Here is a 17220-nt window from a genome sequence, read left to right on the forward strand (position 1 = left end):
ATCATCAACTTCTGGGTGATGTTATAGTATCAGTACATGATCATCAACTTCTGGGTGATGTTATAATATCAGTACATGATCATCAACTTCTGGGTAATGTTATAATATCAGTACATGATCATCAACTTCTGGGTAATGTTATAACATCAGTACATGATCATCAACTTCTTACAAACTGCATGAACATCTCTGATAATAGCATTCTATAATTATCTCCATTTGTGATTGGTTACTCCAAGTTGATAAAAGAGAAAAGTAGGAAAGACAACTGAAGCTGCAAGAAGTCCCTGAAATTATATCGGAGCTTCTTATACTTCTAGCTCGGCCGAGCCCGAGTCCCCCACTCACCTCTGAGCTGTCTCACCTGGGTTCGAATCTCGAGCTGTTGTGTATGTACTCCAGAACACTTCAAGAACATGTTTACCCTCGCCAGAGAAAAGCGTATTGCATATGAGTCTTTGTTTGTCTGTCTGTCTGTTTGTCTGTCTGTTTGTCTGCACAGAATAAATATGATTTTCTCTGCAACCGTTGGTCTAATTGACAGGAAATTTTCACCATCGGTGCAACTCCACCTGTATAATTTTTTTAATGATAATTATGACGTCATGGGTCACGTGGTTCGGCCGCCATCTTGGAAAAACTGAAAAACGTTGCACGTCTATATCTCCGAAAGCGCGGAATAGAAAAAATTGAGACATGGTTCATTGTAAAGAACTCTCAATGGGGAATAAAATATGTTAATGATGATGTCATAGGTGCCTCGATTATGAGGTCATAATTCGACAAGTACAAAACTTCATCCGATCAAGATGAAATTTCTTGAGTGTCATGTTGGCATTCTGTTGTTGGCATTCTGTTACGTGGTCCCCTCGGTGAATACCTGGTCTCGGTGACCCCCGGACTGTGAGAGGAACTCCGCCAGCAAGCTGTATTATATATGCGCTTTCGCCACGCAATCCATATGAATTTCACCCAGGAGACAACTGATGTTCAAGGATATATTTCCAATGGTAATGATACCATACAATTTCAATGACACAACCACGGAGATTTTCCCCGAGCAATCAACAATACACAACCATCAACCATATTTCAATGACACAACCACGGAGATTTTCCCCGAGCAATCAACAGTACACTACCATCAACAATTCCCCAGCCACAATCAATTCCCTATGAGTAAGATGGCCATCTTATACATGTGTGTCCCGGTGAGTACTCACGACACCCTTTTGGTCTCGGTCCCGCACAATGTCTCTGGGCCCCTCCTGACCAAGATGATGGTCGGCGTCGCCGCACTCGGGCGGTTGAACGAACCCCGGGTGGACGTGTTTCCACCGGGCAGGTATCGTACCCGGCACCCCGGCTGCAGCCCCTCGTGGCCACGCGGAGCGGATACGGGAAAGCAAGCCAAAAGCCCCACGCCGCTTGCAAGGCGTGTTAGGCCCCAACGGGCGACCCGTACGCGTCTTTTTAGACGGTGTCGCGAACGGTGCCAAACGCAGGGTCGGTGCACGGCCACACGACAGTTTGACGTCCACCGGGCAGGTATCCGTCCCGGTAACTCCTCTCGCCAGACGGGCTCGGGAACGCCGCTTTTCCACACGGCTCAATCAATCCCACCTTTCGTCGGAGCGGGGCGAGGAAGAAGAATACTCGTCCTTTTTCTTCCTCGTGTCTTTTCCTCTTCCGTTTCCGGTCACTTCCGTTTCCGGACACTTTTCAGAAGGGCTCCTGACCCTCCAACCACAACAACCCTTAATCTACTACGCATGGATAAGCAAAGACCTGAATGGGAATTCACATACATTCACATAAATATGTAACAATGAGATAGAAGGGAGACGAAGTGGGGAGGAGGCAGCTTTGAGGAGGAGGAGGGAGAATTGGAGAGGAATGGTATGGGGGGAGATTTGAATGGGAGGGGTTGGGGGGGAGTTTTGAAGGGGAGGAGTGAGGGGGGAGTTTAGGAGGGGAAGGGCAAGGGGGGAGTTCAGGAGTGGAAGGGCAAGGGGGGAGTTCAGGAGTGGAGGGGTAGGGGGGGAGTTTAAGAGTGGCGGGGCAAGGGGGGAGTTTAGGAGTGTAGGTGCAAGGGGAGGGATTTGGATGGGAGGGGCAAGAGGGGGGTTTAGAAAGTGGATGATTAATGAAAGACGAACATTGAAAACAAATTGGGTTTGTTGTGATTTTCAAGTTAGCAATCCGGTTCAGAATGATGGAGGAGGGATGGAATGAATGTGAATTTAGACCATGTAGTGAGGGAGACGTATAAGATATTGAATTTCTTTTTTTTGAGGTGGAATGAGTTGGAGAGGAAATTGAGAAAAGCCTTTTAAATAGGAAGAAAAACAGCGTGTTGTAAAATACCACCGAGTAAAACACTGAAGGGGAAAGGTTATACATATTTAAATAATATTTAAACAGAACCGTGAACAATCTTATGTGCACAAAAATACCAACGGGGGGAGAGCCGAGAGGGACCACCACGAGTCACGTGAAGGGCAAACGGACCACCACGAGTCACGTGAAGGGCAAAATTGGTGGAAGACTGGCATGAGTGTTAATGTACCCATATAAAGGTCATTGTGAACACCTGGATGAGCATTAATTAATTGTTTGAAATTTTTTCTGGCAAATCCAGTGGGAGTTTGTGATGAAGAAAATCAAGATGTGAAATTGAAGGTGAAATAAAATAAAAATTCAATTGCGATTCAGAAAGGAATGCAGACAATGCAGTATTTCCAGGATTGCGGTTGTTAAGCATGATAACAATAATAATAATAATAATAATAATGCTAATAATGAATTTATTGTCACATATATGCAATTGTCGAAGAAGAGAATTGTCTTCAATTCAGAGGGTGTACAAAACAAATTTATTTAATGATCACAGAGAACTGAAACACAGTACGCTTAACAATATGATCCGTTCTCACTGACATCTTCTCTCGAGTGGCCTTCTATTTCCTGGTGGACCCGTGGGTGGGAGGGAAAAATGTGAAGGCCACGCAAAGACATACCCCTCTGTTTGCCAGAGTTATAAAACTCATGATTACAATCAAGGCTGCCAAGTTATCACAGAAGGATTCATGAATCTGATCGGATAGCCCTGAGGAAAGAAAGGTTTTTACAATTGAGACATTCCATCACATGCTGAGAGAGAGAGAGACATATGCAGATGTGACCGAAGATTAAAACAATGAAAGTTGTAAATGTTGAGAGTTAATCCGTTGCAACCCCAGACAAGTTGGCGCCAGTCTATCATCATTTCGGCAACTCACTGACGAACGCTTTGGCACAGGGATAATTATGGACTTTTTCAAAACATGGAGAATTTTACAAAGCTGAAGTGACCAGTTGAAAAGTAAAGTAAAAATGGGCGACAGTTCATCAGCATGAGAGACCGCAGCAGCCCGGGGCTGGCACAATCAGGACCAGTCACTTTCCTGACCTTCAGGTTCATCAGAACACGCCGAGTGTCATTTCTGGAGATCACAAAAGCTTGAGCAGTCACTTCCACTGTGGTTGGTGCTGTGCCCACCGGGTGATCGAATTGGCTGTAAAAATGAGTCAGTTTGGCTGGCAATGTGTGTCGTCATTCCTTGGATATTTCAACTTCGGCTTGTAACGAGTGATCGTGGGGAGATCCTGCCAGAGTTATTTGGCATTCGCACTCATGATTCGCACTCCTCCAGCAATTTTCTTGATTTCTGCATTATTTAGGCTGAAATCGCCGGGTACTTGACATCTCAATGAGCAACGTTGGCTTTTCCTTTTTGTTCCTGAGTACTATCTCTGTCACAGTCCTTTGCTTTCTCTGTTCACGCTGGATGGCATCATCAGGTCGTGAGCATTATGTCCTTCTTTACAATGATTGCTTTTCTTTCATGTTTCCATGAGTTTTGTGAAACTGGGATATTGAAATTTCTGCAGATGTGCCAGTAGATTACTCCACATAACTTGTGTCTTTGGGTGTACAGCTGTTCTGACATGAGTTTTTTTTGTTTTTTTTACATCCAGATAGGATGTGACTCCTGGTTTCTGTTTCTACCTTGCAGAACATTCTCTGTCCCAGTTGAGCTGCCTCTTCTTCGCTATTCCAGTGATCCTTCTTTGTCTATCCAAAATCTGTCCAACTCTTTTTTTGTATTTTCCAGCTCTTTTGTCTTTCTCCCAGTTGTCAGTTGTTGCATGCAGGGGAAGAAGGTGTCGTAGCGGCCACTGAAGAAGAAGATGCGATATTTTGCCGTGGATCTATCATCACTCCGTCATGTAAGTGCTCCAGGAATGTAAGACAAAATATCAGACTCTCACAGATCTCAAGTTAAATCTTAAGGTTCTACTTTAATGACTCAGCATTCACGTTATACCTTGATGACCCAACATTCGTGTTCTAACTTGGTGACCCAGCATTCACGTTCTACCTTGATGACCCAGCATTCGTGTTCTAACTTGGTGACCTGGCATTCGTGTGCTACCTTGATGACCCAGCATTCGTGTTCTACCTTGATGACCCAGTATTCGTGTGCTACCTTGATGACCCAGCATTCCTGTTCTAATTTGATGACCCAGCATTCGTGTTCTACCTTGATGACCTGGCATTCGTGTTCTACCGTGATGACCCAGCATTCGTGTGCTGCATTGATGACCCAGCATTCGTGTTTTAACTTGATGACCTGGCATTTGTGTGCTACCTTGATGACCCAGCATTCGTGTTCCACCTTGATGACCCGGCATTCGTGTTCTACCTTGATGACCCAGCATTCGCGTTCTATCTTGATGACCCAAAAAACAAGTTCCACCTTTATGATGCACAAAACGAGTTCTACCTTGATGACTCATCATACGAGTTCTACTTTGCAGACCGACAAAATTCGGGACAAATCAAGAAGTGAGTTCTGCCTCGATAGCTCAGAATGTGAGACCTATGTAAGAGACTCAGGGGAAAAGAGTTCTGCCCAGATGGCTCACAAAATAGGCCCGTGTGAATCCCGTAACAATGGCGGACTATGTGTGACCTCGGTTGGTACATTTGAAAGCTTGGACAGTTTTATTTATTTTTTTGTATACAAGATCGGGGCTCGTGTAAGAGCTAACATCGATCACAAAAAAACAACAACAAACGGACACACAAAATATACAATAAAAGGGAGCGGGAGACAAGATGGGGAGAGAGAGAGAAGCACACAAGAACAACAGCAGAGAACAGGGACAACGGAAGATCTGTGGGAGGGAGAGGGCTTGGGGGGAGGAGGCATGGGAAGGTGGGAGGTGGGAGGGGGGGCGTGGGGGGGAGAGGTATAATTGCTAGAACTTCCAGGAAAGAAAGAAGTCGGGATTTCAAAGAAAGTGGATCTGGGGTGAATTAACGGGGATAGAAGAGATCAAGGTTTTGGATGGGGGAGTTGATCATGGAGTGCCTAAGGGTGTTGATTTTGCTTCTGGTTCATAATTTAGTTATCATTAATTACCTCTTTATAAATTTTTTTTCAAATTCCTATTAAGGGAAAATGTTGTAATGTTAAAACAATGTTAGAGGTAAAGGGGATGCAATTGCAGTACTTTGAGGTTGTACACTCCATGTGGTGGGTGTGCAAGCGCGGATCCACACTGGCGGGAATGGCGATGCTTGTGAAAGGTGCAGAAGCTGGTTCATTAAAGCCTGAATGATCCACTGATCTGTGGTCTTGAACTTTGCCTGAAATAGACCCCCTTCATGACCTTACTATCCTCATCCCTGTCGTGAGCCAAATTTCTAGATCATCTTCGTCCCACCAGCCTCTTCAAGTTTTTTTTTTTTTTTTTTTTTTTTTTTACACCTCCTCTTCCCTATCATTATTTTGTTGTTGTAATTCTTCTGTTTTATAATATACATAGGTTATAAATACCTAACTGAAATGTTTATGAATGACCCTTAAGCTCAAGGTTCAGCTCCAGCGTGAATGCAATTTGTTTTTGACTTCCATTGACATGAAGCAAATTCTGTCGTCATCGTTTTTTTAACGACATTTGCTCTTATTTTATAGCGTTGGTCGATGGATTCGCACGACTCCATTTTGTTATTTCGTTCACATCTTTCTTTAAAGCAGTTATTTTCATGTCATTGTTGATACCTTCCTGCCATGTTTTCCTGGCCGAGCTGCCTCTTCGTCTTTTTAATTTGCCTTAAAACCTACTATCTTCCTATTAGGTGCATCCTCTATAGTTCTAGCCTACTATCTTCCGATTCGGTTCATCCTCTATAGTTCTAGCTACATTACCTGTCCGAACAACCGAAGCCTTCTCTGTCTCAATTGAATTTCTATGCTGCTACTTTTGAGTGTATTTATCAACTGCGCCAGCACTCTATGTAGGGATGGCGTGGTACCATGAAAAATTCCTCCGGTCCCATTTGCTACATCCAAAACTAAAGTTGGCATATCTTCTCCCACCAATCGCTTTGGCTACATAAGAGAGCCTACCTGGTCTGTTCAGCTGATTGTCCAGGTAGAGATCACTTTTTAGTTCTCCAGACGATGGCAAAAGCTAGAAAATAAAGCATAAAATAATAACAATCTTTATTGTCCCATATCCAAGGAAACTATTATTTGGTGACACCGTAAGTTTAACCATCATAAAAAACATAAAACACAAAGGGAATAAGAAAACAAACAAAAAAATATATATAAAAATAACCGAGATCGGTCAAACTGGAAAATCATCTCGTTCATCCTAATAATCATCTTCAGACGGCGTATTTCCGAGCTGCCTCTCTCAATGGCAATGACTCTGGTGCCGTCCGACAATGTTACTTGGTGCAGCATACTTTACCACTGCAATTTTTATAGATTGAAAGGATTCCCCGAAAAGTTTGAAATAGCAAAGCACTTACCTGGTTGCACTTACCTTAAGAAGTTGCTCGACCACACTAATTTGACATTCTGTTCACAAGATAGTTCCTTCAGTGTAATCCTTACCTTGCACTCAAGGACACGCGTCATGCACTCAAAAAACTTTTATTCTCCACTAGCTGGGTTACCTGTTCTATGAACAGAAATAATTAGTAAGTGTTGATGCCAACTTTTTTGCAAAACTGCACCACACCACAATATTCATAACTCGTGAAAACCTGAGGCTTTACCATGAAAAGTTTAATTGAGAATTCTTCTTACATGCAAGAGTTATGTTGCCACTGTTGGGATCTCTATTTATTGTGCTTGAAATCCTTCCCAAAGAGCTAGATGTGGGATGGTTTGATGGATGTAGGAGGTGGGATGGTTTGGGAATCGGGACCGCCTCGAAGGCAGGCCCCATGTGACGTAAAAGAACCCGCTGTTGCAGCCGGTCCTGTACATTTGAAAAAAATTATCATCAGATTGTTCAATTTGACAATTTAATTGTTCGCACCACCACTGATTCCACGAGATGCCAACCTTGAGTTGTGGAGCTTCTGTGCAACAGACATTGAGGTTCAGAGGTGTGGAAGAAATTTGTCAATGGAAAACTGTCGCTCCCAGAAGAAAAACCCCAGGCAGTGTATAAGCATGAACCTCACTCGAGGGCTGAAGGCCAAAAGGCTGAGGCCTATAGGTGCTAGTATGGGCTCAGGTTTGCTTTACAATGAAGGACAAACATAGGAAAGGTACGGCAATTGTGAATATACTGTATAACACTTACCATAGCAGATGGTTTCAGCTTAACGCAGCATGAAAATGGCGAACTTATTAATTAGTTAGTTTACAATTGTGGGTGGAGTCAGGCCTGCTGTCCAGCCAATGGGTGGAATACACAGCTCGGCTAATTACATATGCTGGCCTTCACCCGTGCTATGTCCTGTGATAGCTGTTAGCCAATCAGATTGTGTATAATTTTTTTTTAAAAGATGGAAAAGTAGGCTTTAAAGGCTGAGGTGATGGATGAAAATACCCTTCGGACTTTGGTCTGTGTGCCAAATGTGTTCATTGTAGGACTAGCGGCACTTGTCTTTACTCTGAAATATTTTCTTATTCATTGCATGGTCAACTGTACTACCAACACAGTAGCTCTGGGTAATCCATTTGATCCTAACTCTGCAAATTGGCTAAGTGGAGGAACAAATCCATTATCAATATGTTCATCCTCAACCGAAGCTCGTTTGTCGCTACATTGATGACTGTATTGGCACAACAGTAGGGGAAGAATGTTGGTTGTAAGACACAACCATTTTTACATGTAAGTGAATGGGGAAAATGCGTTGGAACTTTTGGGCCACCCACCAAAAACCAAAAAAACCCCGTCTATTTCTCCCTTCCCCATTTAAGCCATCAACAAAGGTTAAATCCTAAATAGACCCCAAAACCATTTTTCGGTTCTAAAACACTCATATTTTCGTTATTCTCGAATAGAGAACCACGAATATTGGTTTATGTTTTATTTTCGGGAAAAACTTTAATTTTCTGCTTTTATGGTTTCGCACGAGTCAAGAGCATTTAATCCTTTAAAAAAATGTTAATCCTTCCAAAGTCTCTCAGTCAAGAGATATTTATAACTAATTCTATAAATAATTTTAATCCCTTCCTCTTACACAGGAAGGTTATTGTTCTAACTCTATTTTGTCATCATTTTTTAAAATATAAGATGAACCAAGGTCCAGTGCGCTTCATGGAGACGGAGGATGTCAATCGAAGAGTTATTTGACCTTGAAGATGAGTTTCAATCTTTTCCACAACAAGACTGGTGAGCTATGTTTAAACCTACTAGCAACGGTACCTGCCCTATGGGCGGGGCTTCAATTGGGAGGCCCAAATGAAAAGGCAAAATATCAGAAATTTAAGGCTCTTTTTATTTTAAACGATTCATATAAACATCCGTTAAATCATATCACATGGAAATCATCAAAATCTAAACGGTATTTGTAGAATTTCAATAAAAGCCACATCACTGTTCATATCGGTAAATATTATTCCATCGTGTTTGGAAAAACAGGGAAATTGGAAAAATTGGAAAAACAATATAGCCTATTTTACTCCTAGGGGTCCCAGGATTACCCACCCAAAATTTCATAGCGATCGGTTCAGCCGTTTTTTGCGGTACCTGGGAACGGACGACAGACAGACATTTGGTGAATTATAGTAAGATTAATTATATATTGTTTTATACAGAACCAAATAACTGCACATTTAACAACTATTGCCTTTCCTTTTTTTTATTCCAGTTTAGCCCCCAACTCTTCAATAACAAAGTTGATGGTTGAGGTTGAAAATCAAGTCAATGAATATCACGACCTTGAATGGGACTACTATGAGGTTCCAACCTGTGCTGATTTTCACCCACTATCACAACAAGACTGGTAAGCTATGTTTAAACCTATTAATTATATATTGTTTTATACAGACCCAAATAATATACGAATAATAATTATGTTTTTTTCTTTTTATCACAGCATCTCTTCAATAACAGAGTTGATGGTTGAGGTTGAAGATCAAGTCAATGAATATCACAACTTTGAATGGGATTACTTTGAGGTTCCAAAGAGTGCTTATTCATTTCCAACCTGTGCTGTTTTAAACCTCCATCTTGATGAACTTAACACAAAACTCGATCTTCCACAAGCAGACTGTGATTTGTATCGGGAAAGAATCATCATTTCCACAATTGAATATTTACTCCCACCCAAATAAAAATGTTTAAATAATGTAAAGGTTTTAATGTTGTATGGTTTTAATTATATTTGTTTTGCCTCCAATTATTTCATCATTAATTACAAAAAGAGAATAAAGGAGGGGAAAAAGGGAATACTGTTCTCCCCTATGGGCTGGTGCTCCTGCCTCACACCTAGCTCGGCTTCACGCTGTTGAATCCAAAGCTTTCAGAATCATTGGAATCTCCCACGATGAAGCTATCTCTGAGGGCCTTTCACTCACTCACCGCAGGCAGGTAGGTGGTCTTTCTGTCTTCTACCGACTCCTCTCCGGCCTTGCTCCCCGAGCTCTCTCTGTGCTCTGTCCCCCAAATATTCCTACAGGTCGCACAAGATCTGCCAGCAACCCTCTGATGGTTAAACTGCCGAAATCTCGGCTCTCTGCTCACTTTCACTCTTTCATTCGTCTTTTCTCCCGCCGCTGTTCGCTCTTTCACGAGCCTCGATCTTGTATACAAAAAAAAAAGAAAAAAAGGGAAGTGCACTCCCTCCAATGACCCACCACCTCCCTTGTCCCATCCCTTTCCCCTCTACGTGTGTGTGTGGAGAAGGGTGGGGGTGGGATGAGGTGGGTGGTGGTGCACAAGGGGGAGGGGGATTGTGGGGATTATGGGTGTGGTTTGTGTGTGCGTGGTTTGTGGGTGGAGACAAAAAGGGGGGCGGAGTCAATTTTTTGAAAATTATTTATTTATTTATCATCTTTGTCTTTTGTAATTCATGTGAATAAAATGTACTGTACACAAGATTTCTTCTCCCTTTAAATCACTTAATTTGTAGGTCCAAGGAACTGTATTCATTGCATCAACAATTTAAAGAAAGTTAATTAGTCCATCTCTTTGTATAACCCTTCTCAAAATGGCTTCTCCATCTGTATATTCTAGCAATATCACCAACTTTGAACTTGGTTTTTCTCAAATGAATTTCCTTTTCATATTCTAATTTTGTAAATGTTTCCGATGGTTTTGATTTTGTTGATGAATGAACTGTATTGAATGATCGTTTTAAGGCCATTTTCCCCGCTAGAGCGGGGGTTAGCCTTGCGGGCCCCATGACAATCATGGTTCCCTGTTTGAGGCAATGTTTTTATGGCCGGATGCCCTTCCTGGCGCCAACCCTTTGTTACCTCTTACGATGCGCAGGGATACGGTGTACCTATTCTAAACCGGGGTACACACCGGGACAACTGTATTATTGTAATTATCTACAATGTCCTAAATGAAAGATACTCATTGTTGAGAACCGAGTTGTGTGAATTTTTTTATATATAATCTCTCTTTCAAAGTGCGATTAAAATGCTCAATAACAACTGCCTTTCCTTCATTAAAGGTGCTGTATAATGTTATACCATTATCTTTGAGAAATTTCACAAATGTTTTGTGATGGAACTCTGTTCCCTCATCAGTCCATAACTTCTTTGGTTTCCTTTTGCTTTTACTAAATATTCTACTGAAAGCTAACATTAGAGTGTTACCCCTTTTGTTTTTCAAAGGAACAACCCATGCATATCTACTCCTCAAATCAATAACGGTTAAAGCATACCTGTATCCCTTATCATTATTTAGTTCAATTAAATCAGCGGACCAGATGTAATCAACACCTTTGGAATAAACTCTCCTTCTTTTAAACTTTGTGATTGTAGGTTTACGTAATTCGACAGCTAAAACTATTTGCTCCTCAGTGTTGATGACATCATTAGAGTTTAATAGTTTTTTTGATAACTATTGGGCTGGGCCCATTTCCCAATAAATCTTCTTCTTCTTTCAAAATTCTCTTGAAGTACAACTTATGCACTTAATAGGAATATCCGACTCATTGCAACACATGCTTTCAAAATTCTCTCTCGCGGGGCCCGACAGAAGAAAGAACAAATAATCGTTGAGCACTAACTGACACTGGGCTCACGTCAGACCGATGCACAGAAGATTAAATTCATTCAAAAAGAACCCGGGCAACGTTGGGTGCATTCAGCTAATCTATCTATCTATAATTCCAGTAATCTCTGTGTGTATGTTTGTATGTTTGTATGTTTGTATGTTTGTATGTCTGTGACCGCTGTTTCTCGACAACCACGGGTCCGATATACTTTAAACTTGCCAGGTATATTGCTGGGGACCCGAGGATGTGCCTTTTCAAGGTTTCATATTAATCGGACAAGTAGTTACCGAGCTATGTCCAAAAAACGATTCAACCAATCAGAGAGCAGCGAGCTATCACGTGTGCCGAACGTGGCGAACAGACTCTGCCTCGGACGGCACATTTGAGAGCGTATTCATTTATTTCACGTTGGCAAACTATGTTGCCGCTATGTTGGCGTTAAACTATGTTTTAAAACTAATTAAAACCATTTCATGTAAATAGAGGGGGGGGATTGTCACTGTACTCGCAAGCCGTTCGCCGTTCGCTTTGGCGTTGCGAATGGACCAAAACATTTCATGGACCAAACCATTTCATGTAAAGCGTTCGCCGTTCGCTTTGGCGTTGCGAATAGACCAAAACATTTCATGAACCAAACCATTTCATGTAAATAGAGGGGGGGGGGGGGATTGTCACCGTACTCGCACCCACGTACCCACGTACCCACGTACGGGCATTGCACCCACGTACGGGCATGCCCTAGTATATATAAAACACAGTTTGTGTGTGTGTGTGTGTGTGTGTGTGTGTGTGTGTGTGTGTGTGTGTGTGTGTGTAATGTTACCGATAGACTCCTAAACGGAGAGGCTCACGTACTTGATATTTGGCACAGACATGGCCATTGAGCCTGGTAAGAACATGGCCGACCTAAAAATTTATTTCATAATATTTTTAAACCATATTTTTACCTCAGCGCATTTCAGCGAGGAATATTATGCACGGATTCTGACCGGTCACAGAGCAGCGCGCCGATTCGCTCAGAGCGATCACGTGATGTTCCTTGCCGCCATTAACTCAGTTACGCGTTCGCACGTATTTCAGAGCGAAAAGCGATTGCCTTTTTTCACATTTGAGCGACGAATATTGCCATTCACACCACATAGGTGTTTTCCCCTTTCATCTTTAGATTCATATTTTTTGCCATAACGTAGCGCATTATGGCTCTCTCGAGCTCGAGTTAGCCAATCACCTGGGAGCATGAGGCCACGTTGGCCACGCCCACGACACGACGCAGAGTTGCAATCGATCGCTCAGAGCGATCACGTGATGTTCCTTGCCGCGCGACTATATATATATCACTCAGATCCCTCACAATCGACCACCACCACCTCCTCCTGCAATACTAAATATCACTCAGATCCCTCACAATCGACCACCACCTCCTCCTACAATACTAAATATCACTCAGATCCCTCACAATCGACCACCACCCCCTCCTACAATACTATATATCACTCAGATCCCTCACAATCGACCACCACCTCCTCCTACAATACTAAATATCACTCAGATCCCTCACAATCGACCACCACCTCCTCGTACAATACTAAATATCACTCAGATCCCTCACAATCGACCACCACCCCCTCCTACAATACTATATATCACTCAGATCCCTCACAATCGACCACCACCTCCTCCTACAATACTAAATATCACTCAGATCCCTCACAATCGACCACCACCCCCTCCTACAATACTATATATCACTCAGATCCCTTGGAATCGACCACCACCTCCTCCTGCAATACTAAATATCACTCAGATCCCTCACAATCGACCACCACCTCCTCCTACAATACTAAATATCACTCAGATCCCTTGGAATCGACCACCACCCCCTCCTACAATACTATATATCACTCAGATCCCTTGGAATCGACCACCACCTCCTCCTGCAATACTAAATATCACTCAGATCCCTCACAATCGACCACCACCCCCTCCTACAATACTATATATCACTCAGATCCCTTGGAATCGACCACCACCTCCTCCTACAATACTATATATCACTCAGATCCCTTGGAATCGACCACCACCTCCTCCTACAATACTATATATCACTCAGATCCCTTGGAATCGACCACCACCCCCTCCTGCAATACTATATATCACTCAGATCCCTCGGAATCGACCACCACCCCCTCCTACAATACTATATATATATCACTCAGATCCCTCACAATCGACCACCACCCCTCCTACAATACTGTATATATCACTCAGATCCCTCACAATCGACCACCACCACCTCCTCCTGCAATACTAAATATCACTCAGATCCCTCACAATCGACCACCACCCCCTCCTACAATACTATATATATATCACTCAGATCCCTCACAATCGACCACCACCCCCTCCTACAATACTGTATATATCACTCAGATCCCTCACAATCGACCACCACCCCCTCCTACAATACTGTATATATCACTCAGATCCCTCACAATCGACCACCACCCCTCCTACAATACTGTATATATCACTCAGATCCCTCACAATCGACCACCACCCCCTCCTACAATACTGTATATATCACTCAGATCCCTCACAATCGACCACCACCCCCTCCTACAATACTGTATATATCACTCAGATCCCTCACAATCGACCACCACCTCTCCTACAATATTGTATATATCACTCAGATCCCTCACAATCGACCACCACCCCCTCCTACAATACTGTATATATCACTCAGATCCCTCACAATCGACCACCACCCCTCCTACAATACTGTATATATCACTCAGATCCCTCACAATCGACCACCACCCCCCTCCTACAATACTAAATATCACTCAGATCCCTCACAATCGATCACCACCTCCTCCTACAATACTGTATATATCACTCAGATCCCTCACAATCGACCACCACCTCCTCCTACAATACTGTATATATCACTCAGATCCCTCACAATCGACCACCACCCCCTACGAAAATACTAAATGTCACTCAGATCCCTCACAATCGACCACCACCTCCTCCTGGAATACTAAATATCACTCAGATCCCTGACAATCGACCACCATCCCCGCCCCTTTCCCCCTCCCCCTCTCCCCCTCCCCCTCCCCCTCTTCTCCACCTCTCCCCGTCCCCTCCCCCTCTTCTCCCCTCCCCCCCGTTCCCCTCCCCTTTCCCCCTCCCCCCCCTTGCCCCTCCCCCTCCCCCTTCCCCCCTACCCCTCCCCTCCCCCTTCCTCCCACTCCCCTCCCCCTTCCTCCCACCCCCACCCCCTCCCCCTTCCTCCCACCCCCCTCCCCCTTCCTCCCACCCCCCTCCCCCTTCCTCCCACCCCCTCCCATCCCTCATCCTCCCCATCCCCCCTCTTCTCCCCTCTCCCCCTCCCCCTCCCCCTCTTCTCCACCTCTCCCCCTCCCCCTCTTCTCCCCTCCCCCCCCTCTTCTTCCCTCCCCCCCGTTCCCCTCCCCTCCCCCGCCCGGCAATGCCGGGTACTTCTGCTAGTTATTTATAAAATAAAAATATATATCATCAAGTGTCTCATCTTGTTTCACAACAATATATTTATATTTTCTGGTCGTGTGTTCATACAATCCTCATATTCCTTTTTCTACATAATGTCAAACAATTATCTCTACAAAAATTATTCATACTTCTTGAATTTAACTTGAACTAGAACGGCACTCTTTGACGTAACAACGTCGACTGATATGCCTCCGCCCACATTATTATATAATTACAATACTTGTACCAAGTTTGATTTAAATCCATTCAGCTATTCTCAAGTTATGACATTTCTACCTGACATGACCTGACCTTTGACCTCTTGACCCCAAAATTTAATCTGTTTATGTTTACATCATTATACACACATACCTGCACCAAGTTTTAATTTAAATCCCTTCAGCTGTTCACAAGTTATCACATTTTTACCTGACATGACATCTGACCTTTGACCTTGAGATCCCAAAATATAATCATTTAATCTTTACATCATTATATATACCTGTACAAAATTTGAATTAGATCACTTCAGCCGTTCTCAAGTTATAGACTAATAACAGACTTTGACCTGTTCGCCCCAAATTATAATCAGTTGATCTTTACATCATTCTACATATCTGTACCAAGTTTGAATCAAATCAATTCAGCCGTTCTCATGTTACAGACCCATTGAGGACTTTGACCTTTGACCTCTTGATCCCAAAATATAATCAGTTCATCTTTACCTCATTATTCATACCTGCACCAAGTTTTAATTTAAATCCCTTCAGCTGTTCACAAGTTATCACATTTTTACCTGACATGACCTCTGACCTTTGACCTTGGGATCCCAAAATATAATCAGTTCATCTTTACCTCATTATACATACCTGCACCAAGTTTTAATTTAAATCCCTTCAGCTGTTCACAAGTTATCACATTTTTACCTGATATGACCTCTGACCTTTGGCTTTTGACCTTGGGACACCAAAATCGAATCATTTAATCTTTACATCATTATACATACCTGTACGAAGTTTTAATTTAAATCCCTTCAGCTGTTCACAAGTTATCACATTTTTACCTGATATGACCTCTGACCTTTGGCTTTTGACCTAGGGACACCAAAATCGAATCATTTAATCTTTACATCATTATACATACCTGTACCAAGTTTTAATGTAAATCCCTTCAGCTGTTCACAAGTTATCACATTTTTACCTGACATGACGTCTGACCTTTGACCTTGAGATCCCAAAATATAATCATTTAATATTTACATCATTATATATACCTGTACAAAGTTTGAATTAGATCACTTCAGCCGTTCTCAAATTATAGACTTATAACAGACTTTGACCTGTTAGCCCCAAATATTATAATCAGTTGATTTTTACATCATTATACATACCTGTACCAAGTTTGAATCAAATCAATGCAGCTGTTCTCATGTTACAGACCCATTGAGGACTTTGACCTTTGACCTCTTGATCCCAAAATATAATCAGTTCATCTTTACCTCATTATACATAGCTGCACCAAGTTTGTCTAAGATCCCTTCAGCCGTTCTCAACTTATCGCGGTAACGAAAACCTATCACGGATGGACGGACGGACGGACGGACGGACAACCTGAAAACATAATACATTTGGCGACTTTGTCCACGGAGGCTTAATAACATAAAAGTGTTGGCATTGTTTCTTATTGACCGATTGACCGACCGATGATTGACTGAGATTAATACAATTACAAGAAGAATGTCTCCCTCTTGTGTAGCCGCCATCCATAACCGTTTGGTTTCTCTCATTAACACGATCATCAAAGATAACGAGATTCTTTTTTGATTTATCTAAATCTTGGGGTGAAGGTATATCATCCGTATTATCGCTGAGAATACAAGTTATGGGTTTTATCCAATAATTATTATAATTGTCTTTCTTCAATTATTCTTGGTTGATATCTTCTAAAGATAATGATATCTTCCATCAAGCTATTCTCTTCTGAAGAGATGGAATGAAATTCATCTTTTGTTTGTTCAAAAGCTTTAATATCTTGATCCATTTTCTCTATTTATTTAGTAATAAAACTTATGGAGGACGAATAGTTTAAATTTCATCAAGAACATTATGTTTTAAGTGGAAAAGTATCAATAAATTACCACAAGATTTTCATCAACTAAATTATATTTTAAGTGG

The 17220-nt window shown here is 42.3% G+C and overlaps 1 protein-coding gene and 1 long non-coding RNA gene across 3 annotated transcripts in view; both read left to right on the plus strand.

The window, feature by feature from the left end:
• LOC144888650 (uncharacterized) overlaps positions 1–17220 on the plus strand; it is a 648249-nt gene that overhangs the window by 616707 nt on the left and 14322 nt on the right. The gene's annotated exons all lie outside the window — the stretch shown is intronic.
• On the plus strand, positions 2904–9951 carry LOC144888639 (uncharacterized). 2 transcript variants are annotated; one of them, XR_013621187.1, is made up of 3 exons: positions 2904–4891; positions 9173–9307; positions 9401–9951. It is a non-coding gene; the product is annotated as an uncharacterized LOC144888639 (long non-coding RNA). The 2 variants fall into 2 exon arrangements; XR_013621188.1 differs by having other exon boundaries at positions 2904–4272; positions 8596–9307.

The sequence above is a fragment of the Myxine glutinosa genome, chromosome 13 (assembly GCF_964187855.1).
Source record: "Myxine glutinosa chromosome 13, kmMyxGlut1.1, whole genome shotgun sequence".
Lineage (NCBI taxonomy): Eukaryota > Metazoa > Chordata > Myxini > Myxiniformes > Myxinidae > Myxine > Myxine glutinosa.